At 41.3% G+C, this 11,495-nt stretch overlaps 1 pseudogene; it reads right to left on the reverse strand.

The window, feature by feature from the left end:
• Positions 1 to 1,443: 1,443 nt before the first annotated feature.
• LOC121550630 lies at positions 1,444 to 2,183 on the reverse strand (annotated as a pseudogene).
• Between the last annotated feature and the right edge of the window lie 9,312 nt (positions 2,184 to 11,495).

Consider the following 11,495-nt stretch of genomic DNA (forward strand, 5'->3'; position numbering starts at 1 on the left):
ATTTACACTCCATAGAAAAATTTGTTTTTGGTTTATTGTTAAAGATACTCAATAAGAGAGATTGTTATTTGTCATAATTCTATTCTTTTTGTTTTCGAGACTTAATTTGTCTCGAAGGGGGGAATATGTAGTATCTGAGGAATTTATGACTTTGCTAATGGTTTCAAATTGTTTTAGAGGATGTTGACTCAGCTTAAAGGGAGCATCTGGGGAGTAGTTCTATAGGGGCACCATAAAGCCGAGGAAGTCTGTTAGGTGGCCTCCTGGGATTGGTTGGTAGGAAAAACCACCCATATTATATTACATAGGGCATAGGATATAAATACCATGTTTTGAACAAAGGAGGACAGAATAATCATATTTGAGATGGGGCGATTATTCTCCAGATATCTGCAGGTATCTGTAAATCGACGCTGTAACCCTTTGTTATGAATAAACCTTTATGATGAAAATACAGCGTCAGCGGTTCTCCTTGGTCTCACAGCATAATTAGCAACGTTTTTTCGACACAACAGTAATAAGGCACTTACTTTGATAGGAACGCACACAGTAATTATTAGTAAGGAAAACAACAGTGAAGGCAATGCGGGTGCCAGCCATAAAATGCGCCAGGGGTAAAAAGTTTGGGCAGGTTCTGTTCTGAATGGAGATGCCAAATGTCTGCATACTCGCCCTACATTAGCATAGCATGCCTCAAACGTAAGTTGTCCGCAACAGTGAAATGGGATACTTCTATGTGAATTAATGAGGAGGCAGAACGCACCTCATTTCAAATTGTTCTTAGAAAATCATGTTGAAACATAGCCTATAGATAATTAGCAGGCAGTGTGCCTTGGTTTGAGGGCAGCGTGGGTTAACTGTCCTGTTGCATAACAATCACATTTCAGAACAGTGAGTGAATTCTGATATCATGCGCATAAGAAAACTCACGCTGGGGGGCCATTAGAGATACAGTATTTGGAACTCAAACATGAAAAGGTTAATGTTGTGTGAATGAGTACTCACTTCACCAGTCATGCCAGGAGATTTGAAGAGAAATCAGGCTGTCCTACTTAAACAAGGAAGTTACTGTGGGGTCCAGGATAGCCTCTGGCATCAGACAGGATTGATGGCAGGTGGTACCAAAGTTTTCCCACAGGTGTCACACTGGTGCACGTCTTTCAGGGGGCTAGACATGTACAACAGGGTACATATTGTCATAGGCATATATTCTCCATCCTCTCTCCTGTTTCCTATTTCCTGTTCCTGACTGCTCCTGGCAGCATGGCCTTTTCTCAATTGCATAATGCTTGCGTCCTCTCTCCTCGCCTCCTTTTCAAAACCCATTGGAGAAGGTCAGAGGGGAGAGACCTCTGGCTATCTCACCCAATGGGTTTTGAGATGGAGGCGAGGAAAGAGGAGAGAGGACGTGAGGATTATGTATTGAGAAAAGGCCCCTGAGTCTCACCACAGAGCTAGGAATCCCTGGGTCCTCCAGCGCTGTGGACCCAATTCCTGCAGGGCCAGTTGAGTGGAGTTGTATGCCAGTGGAGGGTGGTGTTGACCAGTACAAGCTGCAGAGGCTTCCTCCTTGGGCTGTCCTGGCAGCATATGTAGCGGGAGAAGGATGCATGGTACGTCTTGTTGAGTGTATACCAGATGGTTGACGGCTGAGGAGAGGTATCCCACCCACACAAACACAGTCAGCAGCCCCCCCCCCACCCCCGCACACCACCGACAGTATGTTGGTAAAGAAGAATGGACACCACATGACCAAAAACAGGAAGAAGACCATGCCCAGGACCTTGGAGGCCTTCTGCTCGTTGCTTTATGACTGCATGATGTAATGCCTTTACCGCGGATCCACCCAGGTCTGATGACCCCTCCTCCTACCCCTCCCGTGTCGCGGCTGAGCGAAAGCCTGAAGAATTGCTTCTCTGAGGAGAGTGACGCCTGGGGGAAGAAGCCCAGGGTCAAGGTGGCGCTCCATTTGGGCTGGGGAACCAGCTGGTCCAGGCAGAGGGTAGCTTCAGTCTGCAGGGCAGGAAGTAGGTGACCACCATGATGGTGAGGGGGACGAAGAAGGCCATGAAGGAGCCCACCAGGACAAAACTGTCATCTCTCAGCAGGCAGCTGCCGTCTTTGAACACCTTGGTGTGGTCCCGCAGGCCTAGGACAGGAATGGGCATGGAGATACCTACAGAGACAAAGAGAAAAGAGAGAGGTTAGTTTAGTATGTGGTTTGTGTTTGTTTGTGTTTGTGCATGCGTGTGGTCATGTGTATGTGTGTGTGTATCACTTCTTATTTAATCATCTTCGTCATAAACAGACGTTAAACATGGAACGTGCATTGGAAACTAACATACAGTACTTCTGGTCCCTTTGGTGGAAGAGTCTATCGAGACAAGAGTTTTGTATTTGTGGTATAAGGCAGGATGTAGAGGAGGCCTGTCAATGAAACCAGTGACCTATAAATTATATGAATGTGTATGATAAGTTGATATAAGTTTGGATAATAAGCTTTGATATAACATTATATTGTGGTTCCGTACATAAATATAAAAAAATATGCCATTTAGCAGAAGCTTTTATCCAAAGCGACTTACAGTCATGCGTGCATACATTTTTTTGTGTACGTGTGGTCCCGGGGATCGAACCCACTACCTTGGCGTTACAAGCGCCGTGCTCTACCAGCTGAGCTACAGAGGACCACATCAATGCCCATCATATGATATAAAGGAGTGGTATGGAGAACGTGGGTTATGTTAAAGTGTAGTGGAGAAGTATATGTTTTAATGAGAGGCTTGACTTTGAAGGGGTTTTCTGAAGGTTAGAGAACCGGTGAGGATACAATGACAGGAAGGTCAGTGTCCTTGAAACTACAATCTGATCTGTTTTTTTGGTTCCGATAGGAGTATGTTTGAAGAAGTTGATTTGTGTTGAGTGAGGATCGTTAAACAAAACACGAAGGGATTGTTTGATGTGAGTATCTAGGAGTTTCTAACGTTCTATATGGAGTATGTGACGATGTGAAAATAGGATGAATTTTATGTGTGTAATCGATTACTAGAGAGGTGATATAGTAATAATTTGAATAATATGTACAGTGAGGGAAAAAAGTATTTGATCCCCTGCTGATTTTGTACATTTGCCCACTGACAAAGAAATGATCAGTCTATAATTTTAATGGTAGGTTTATTTGAACAGTGAGAGACAGAATAACAACAAAAAAATCCAGATTGTCAAAAATGTTATACATTTATTTGCATTTTAATGAGGGAAATAAGTATTTGACCCCTCTGCAAAACATGACTTAGTACTTGGTGGCAAAACCCTTTTTGACGTTGTAGTTCAGACGTTTCTTGTAGTTGGCCACCAGGTTTGCACACATCTCAGGAGGGATTTTGTCCCACTCCTCTTTGCAGATCTTCTCCAAGTCATTAAGGTTTTGAGCCTGACGTTTGGCAACTCAAACCTTCAGCTCCCTCCACAGATTTTCTATGGGATTAAGGTCTGGAGACTGGCTAGGCCACTCCAGGACCTTAATGTGCCTCTTCTTGAGCCACTCCTTTGTTGCCTTGGCCGTGTGTTTTGGGTCATTGTCATGCTGGAATACCCATCCACAACCCATTTTCAATGCCCTGGCTGAGGGAAGGAGGTTCTCACCCAATATTTGATGGTACATGGCCCCGTCCATCGTCCCTTTGATGCGGTGAAGTTGTCCTGTCCCCTTAGCAGAAAAACACCCCCAAAGCATAATGTTTCCAACTCCATGTTTGACGGTGGGGATGGTGTTCTTAGGGTCATAGGCAGCATTCCTCCTCCTCCAAACACGGCAAGTTGAGTTGATGCCAAAGAGCTCGATTTTGGTCTCATCTGACCACAACACTTTCACCCAGTTCTCCTCTGAATCATTCAGATGTTAATTGGCAAACTTCAGACGGGCCTGTATATGTGCTTTCTTGAGCTGGGGGACCTTGCGGGCACTGCAGGATTTCAGTCCTTCACGACGTAGTGTGTTACCAATTGTTTTCTTGGTGACTATGGTCCCAGCTGCCTTGAGATCATTGACAAGATCCTCCCGTGTAGTGCTGGGCTGATTCCTCACCATTCTCATGATCATTGCAACTCCACGAGGTGAGATCTTGCATGGAGCCCCAGGCCAAGGGAGATTGACAGTTATTTTGTGTTTCTTCCATTTGCGAATAATCGCACCAGCTGTTGTCACCTTCTCACCAAGCTGCTTGGCGATGGTCTTGTAGACCATTCCAGCCTTGTGTAGGTCTACAATCTTGTCCCTGACATCCTTGGAGAGCTCTTTGGTCTTGGCCATGGTGGAGAGTTTGGATTCTGATTGATTGCTTCTGTGGACAGGTGTCTTTTATACAGGTAACGAGCTGAGATTAGGAGCACTCCCTTTAAGAGTGTGCTTCTAATCTCAGCTCTTTACCTGTATAAAAGACACCTAGGAGCCAGAAATCTTTCTGATTGAGAGGGGGTCAAATACTTATTTCCCTCATTAAAATGCAAATCAATTTATAACATTTTTGACATGCGTTTTTCTGGATTTTTTTGTCTCTCACTGTTCAAATAAACCTACCATTAAAATTATAGACTGATCATTTCTTTGTCAGTGGTCAAACGTACAAAATCAGCAGGGGATCAAATACTTTTTTCCCTCACTGTATGTATTAACTTGCTCACCCAAACGTAGACGTACGTCAGGGGTGGTAAATAATAAATACAGGTTTTCTGAGTTTGAGACGTTGATGGATCATTTGATAGAGATAACGTTTAAGAAATGAACTGCCCATAAGGAGTGGAAGTTATAGACATAACGTATAATATAGTACAAAGACAATTTGGGGTTTCCATTAAACTAATTATCATTGCGGAGGTAAGGTGATGTAGTGAAGGAACTTCGTTTTGTATCGGATGGTGAGAAGATAAGCCAGTATAATTGCGCAATTTGTGGGATTTCATTGTCATTTCAATAGCATTGGGGCAATGGCATAGAGTAAACAAATCTGGGTTTCTGAGTGTAATTCTACTGTTGGTATGTGTTGCTTAGATAGATACTACAAAGTATTTGGTTTGGTGATGTAGAATGGAAGATTTATCAGTGTGCTGGGTTCAAATGGAAAGACTCACTTATTTAACAGGAATAGCGAGATGATTTCGAGGTAGACATTTTTGGGGGGTTGCATAATGGTGTGCTAGATTAAACGATTGAGAATGGTGGCGTAACGTCTATCAATTAATTGGATATTGATAATATGGATATAAATTCAATATATGCTTGTCAACTACAGCAAGTGTTTGGTTTGTTACTTGTAGCCTACTTAGAAAGGACAGTTACCAGATCTGCTGACTTCTAGTAATGGCGGATTGGTATTATCTTCGTTGATAAAGGGGATAATAATAGTATAGTATAGGGACGACGCACAGGGAAGCGGGTGTCTTATCTTAATGGAAAGTGAAGCAAGGGGACAAAGAGAATAAAAAGAGTATTAAAAAAACACCACGGATAATGAAGCAGTATTGGAAGGGAGCAGAGTATGAAAGATAACATCAACTGAGGAATATAGGAACTTGTAGCTGAGGTCACTACAGAGATATTACTGACACAATATCATAACAGATAAACTGAACCAAACATGAAGCTACTCGAGCAATCGATTGTTAAAGTTGTCAAGTTAGTTTTAACCCTATGATAGAGGGAAAGGCAGAACGCTGTTTGAGAATGGTTTTTATTTGTTGTTTGGAGAGTTTCTAGGTGTTGATCTGTGGGTGTTAGCAACTGGGGTTAGCTGAACGTGAGAGAGCTGTAAGTGTCATTATGGGTTACGTTTAGTGTACACGGATCAATGGTTGCTCCGGAGAAGGATGTCAAAAGGGTGTTACCGATGGGATATGGCTAGCTAGTTAGTGGTGTTAACTAGTAGAGTTTAGATTGGTTTTTTGACTTGCTCTGCAAGGTCGCGCCTTTTGTTGAATGACGAGTAATGGTGCTTCGAGGGTGACTGTTGTTAATGTGTGCAGAGGGTACCTGGTTGAAGCCCATGTAGGGAAGGAAGCAAAACTGTTTAATTGATAAGATTATCCTACCAACCCATGACGGATAGGATAACATAGTATATTTTTATATTTTAGCAGACGCTCTTATCCAGAGCAACTTACAGTAAGTGAGTGCATATATAATTTTTTTATTTTTCATACTGGCCCCCCGTGGGAATCAAACCCACAACCCTGGTGTTGCAAACGCCATGCTCTACCAACTGAGCTACATCCCTGCCGGCAATTCCCTCCCCTACCCTGGGCCAATTGCGCGCCGCCCCATGGGTCTCCCGGTCACGGCCGGCTACGACAGAGCCTGGATTTGAACCAGGATCTCTAGTGGCACAGCTAGCACTGCGATGCAGTGCCTTAGACCACTGCGCCACTCGGGAGGTCATTAAAGTGGCATCTCTGTGAATAGAGGTTTTATGTGTTTTGACTATAACTTAACAATAATTTGTAACCTGCTAAAATACCGTTAGATAGAAAGACAGCGGTAGAGGATAAAATAGATTTTCTGTGTTAAAAAGAAAGTAGGTTAATTGGGAGATGAGAAATGTTGCATTGGATTGTTTAAGTAGACTGGTATTAAAATATTTATTTCTAGAAAGGTCAATGAAAATATGTTATTATGTAGTAGTGGTTTGTGGATATAATTTACTAATGCCATGATTTAGTAAACGGGTGAAAGAGAGTCGTGCTAGTTGTGCTATATCGGGATGTAAAGGACGCAGAGGGTAATGTGGAGCAGACATCTAGACAGTTTAATAGGGAACGTTCTGTGACAATTTGTAATTATTATTATTAAATTCTATAGTTTGTTTAAACACCAGTGAGTTATGCAGAAAGTTAATTAATTCTTAAACGATCATCTGTTTCTGGTACGTTGAACAATGGGAGGTAGTTATTACTATTAGGCTGAAGGAATAGTAAACATTTTTTGTACGTTCTGAAGTTATTAAACAATAGGTTGGTATTTTAAAACATCAATGCAACAAGTGGAGATGATTACATTACCAAAAAGGGGTTATAGGTTTAGAGAGAAGGTGTAGTCAACTCAATGAAACGTGGTATGTTAAAGAAGGTGTAGGAGATGGTCTCAAACAACTTTTTAATAGACGCTTGGAATATCATTGATTCTTTATGCGTAGTAAGTGATTATATTTGTGAATGTCTCAAATAGTATGTTTAGAGGGGTGACAGGAACAATCTAAGGGGTAAGTCATCCAGTAACGACACCATGATGATTTGATATGGGATAAAATGAAGCTGATTTTGGAGGTGATAATCATTGTGAGACTTAAAAGGAATGAGGTATAAAGAGTAATCATTAAAAAAAACTCATTGTAAACTCAAAGAATCTTGAGTGGTTTTCATCTTTTGAGAGATTTTATGTAATCTTCTGGAGTAGTTATGAGGAATTAGATTGAAACAAACGATTATTGATGTGAGGTAGGATTATAATTGAATGTTAACGAAATATATACTTTCTCTTCCATTTACAGTGAGCTCCATAATTCATTGGACAGTGACCATTTTTTTGTTATTTTGGTTCTGTACTCTAGCACTTTGAGTTTGAAGGGATACAATGGGGGTGAAGTGCAGACTGTCAGCTTTAATTTTAGGGTATTTTCATACATATCGGATGAACCGTTTAGGAATTATAGAAGCTTTTATACATGGTCCCCCCATTTTCGGGCATCAAAAAACATTGGACAGTTTAACATAATGTAGAATAAAGTAATCATTGTTAATATTTGGTTGCATATCCTTTGCATGCAATGACTGCTTGAAGTCTGCGATGCATCGCCATCACCAGACGCTGGGTATCTTCCCTGGTGATGCTCTGCCAGGCCTGTACTGCAGCCATCTTCAGTTCCTGCTTGTTTCGGAGACTTATTGCCTTCAGTCTCCTCTTCAGCATGTAAAATGCATGTTCAATTGGATTCAGATCTGGTGATTGACTCGGCCAGTCAAGGATTTTCCACTTTTTGACCATCAAAAACCCCTTCGTTGCTCTAGCAGTATGTTTAGGGTAATTGTCTTGTTGCATGATGAAGTGCCGTCCAATGAGTTTGGAGGCATTTGGTTTTATCTGAGCAGATAAAATATTTCTGTAGACTTCAGAATGCATTGTTCTACTTCTGTCTGCAGTCACATCATCGATGAAGACAAGTGAGCCTGTTCCACTGGCAGCCATACAGGCCCAAGCCAAAACACCCCCTCCACCATGTTTCACGGATGAAGTGGTATGCTTTGGATCATGGGCATTTCATTTTTTTCTCCATACTTTCCATCACTCTGGTACATGTTAATCTTTGTCTCATCTGTCCACAATACTTCTTTCCAGAACTCTTGGGGCTCTTTTAGGTGCTTTTTAGCAAACTGTAATCTCGCCTTTCTGTTCTCCAGGCTTATCAGTGGTTTGCATCTTGTAGTGTACCCTCTGTAGTCCTGCTGGTGTAGTCTTCTACGTATGGTAGACTTTGACACATCTACACCTGCATCCAGGAGAGCGTTTTTGATCTGTTGGGCTGTTGTCAGGGGGGTTTTCTTCACCATAGAGAGTATTCTCCGGTCATCCACTACAGTGGTCTTCCTCGGTCTACCGGGTTTTTTGACATAATTGAGTTCACCGGTTGTTTTTTTCTTGTTAATGATGAACCAAACTGTTGACTTGGGCATGGCCAGGGTTTTTGCAATGTTTTGAATTTCCTGATTTTCGTTTCTGAGCCTTATGACGGCCAGCTTCATTTGCATTGACACTGCTGTCTTCCTCATGTTGTCAGACCCAACAACAACCTCCAAAGGCAATAGCAAAGTCTAGAATCAATACTATTCATCAACAGCTCTCCTGCATTCACTAACGACACAAATGAATACACCTGCCTAACGACACACATCTGTGAAGCCAATTTAACAAATACTTGTAGTACCTTAAAATGGGGGGACCATGTACAAAAGGTGCTGTCATTTCTAAATGGTTCATCCGATATGTATGAAAATACCCTCAAATTATACCCTCATTGTCATTGTATCCTTTCAAACTCAAAGTGCTAGAGTACAGAACCAAAATAACAAAAAAATTGTCACTGTCCAATGAATTATGGAGCTCACTGTAAATGGGGATTTCCTTATATCTCATTGGGATGTTTCCTAAGTCTGTGGGCTAGGTGGCGCAGTTAGCTCGGAGAGCATTATATAAAGTGAGAGATTTTCTATGGAAGTCATTCAGATGGCAGGAGGCTACGTCCGTACCGCGTGTCATTGAATCCAGTACTGTTACCATTAAATAATGACTGAATCAAATCTCCATCTAAGTGTCGACTACTCTCTTGCATCCTGAACTTCTCGATACCAGAAACTCATCATAACACCTACGTTGCGTCTCACAAAGACACGCGGTTGGAACCAAAAATCTCAAATTTCAACAAAAAAATATCTCAAAAAGGATACATTTCCACCGGTCTAATGTCCATTGCTCGTGTTTCTTGGCCCAAGCAAGTCTCTTCTTATTATTGGTGTTCTTTAGTAGTGGTTTCTTTGCAGCAATTCGACCATGAAGGCCTGATTCACACAGTCTCCTCTGAACAGTTGATGTTGAGATGTGTCTGTTACTTGAACTCTATGAAGCATTTATTTGGGCTGCAATCTGAGGTGCAGTTAACTCTAATGAACTTATCCTCTGCAGCAGAGGTAACTCTGGGTCTTCCTTTCCTGTGGCGGTCCTCATGAGAGCCAGTTTCATCATAGCGCTTGATGGTTTTTGCGACTGCACTTGAAGAAACTTTCAAAGTTCTTAAAATTTTCCTGATTGACTGACCTTCATGACTTAAAGTAATGATGGACTGTTGTTTCTCTTTGCTTATTTGAGCTGTTCTTGCCATAATATGAACTTGGTCTTTTACCTGACTGAGAGTCATGATGAAGGGCTAGCTAGCCCTAAGATTCAAAGAGAAAATGCTTTACAATCAGATTTTGATCTGTTATGCACCAAAACAGATGCATACAAATCTGATTGTAAAACATCTTCTCTTGAGTCAGATATTTGGCTTGCTAGTTAAGTTAGCCAGCTAATGTTAGCTCAGTGAAAGCAAGGATATGGAGGTTCATGTCGGAGCTAACGTTAGCTCAATATTGACAAATACATTAGCTACTTACCCGTACATGGTGATCCACGCTTGCTTCTGGGACTGTCAGTGGCAACTCAAGTGTTGGAACTGCATCAGGCTTCAGTACAAGAAACTTGGCATACCCCAAAATGTGCTCTGCAAATGGCACTCTTTGTGGTCAACTTCGGTGCATCCTGAGCTTGGGAAATGAATGTAACCCACTTCTCCCTTAAATCTTCCTTTTTAGGGAAGTTAAACAACTGCTGTAAATTGCTTTTAGAGCCAAAGACACAGTAACGAGCCATTTTTGCTTACCGGTAACTAGCTAGCTATCTGACCTGTTGCTTGCTGAATCCAAAGATATGGTGGGGACTGACAGGTAATGCGCTGTACACATTCAAATTAGGGTGGGGAATGAAGTATATACAAAGCATATCATCGGACGTATTAAAATGAGTAAGTGAGCTGACATCACATCACCTGAGGCAAAGCAAAACCGTGTGATTCAGACTCTAGTCACGTGATTGGATTTTAAGATACAGCTCAAAAGACAGAGCAGTAATATAGATTTTTCAGACTTTGTTCGAAGATTTGTTTTGCCTTAGTTAAAATGCTAATTAACTTCAATATAAGTGCAGTTTTCACTGTGCATTCCCTTTAATCAAACTGTCCAAAACTGATAACTACTGAAACAAAGTATGTAGTGTCTAGTTAATGTACACTACCGGTCAAAAGTTTTAGAACACCTACTCATTCAAGGGTTTTTCTTTACTTTGACTATTTTCTACATTGTAGAATAATAGTGAAGACATAAAAACTATGAAATAACACATATGGAATCACGTAGTAACCAAAAAACTGTTAAACAAATCAAAATATATTTTATATTTGAGATTCTTCAAATAGCCACTCTTTGCTTTGATGACAGCTTTGCACACTCTTGGCATTCTCTCAACCAGCTTCATGAGGTAGTCACCTGGAATGCATTTCAATTAACAGGTGTGCCTTCTTAAAAGTTAATTTGTTGGATTTGTTTCCTTCTTAATGCGTTTGAGCCAATCAGTTGTGTTTTGACAAGTTAGGGGGGTATACAGAAGATAGCCCTATTTAGTAAAATAACAAGTCCATATTATGGCAAGAACAGCTCAAATAAGCAAAGAGAAACGACAGGCCATCATTACTTTAAGACATGAAGGAAGGTCAGTCAATACGGAACATTTCAAGAACTTTGAAAGTTTCTTTAAGTGCAGTCGCAAAAACCATCAAGCGCTATGATGGAACTGTCATGAGGACCACCACAGAGGATAAGTTCATTAGAATTACCAGCCTCAGAAATTGCAGCCCAAA

This window comes from Coregonus clupeaformis, chromosome 35, assembly GCF_020615455.1.
Source record: "Coregonus clupeaformis isolate EN_2021a chromosome 35, ASM2061545v1, whole genome shotgun sequence".
Classification (NCBI taxonomy): Eukaryota; Metazoa; Chordata; class Actinopteri; order Salmoniformes; family Salmonidae; genus Coregonus; species Coregonus clupeaformis.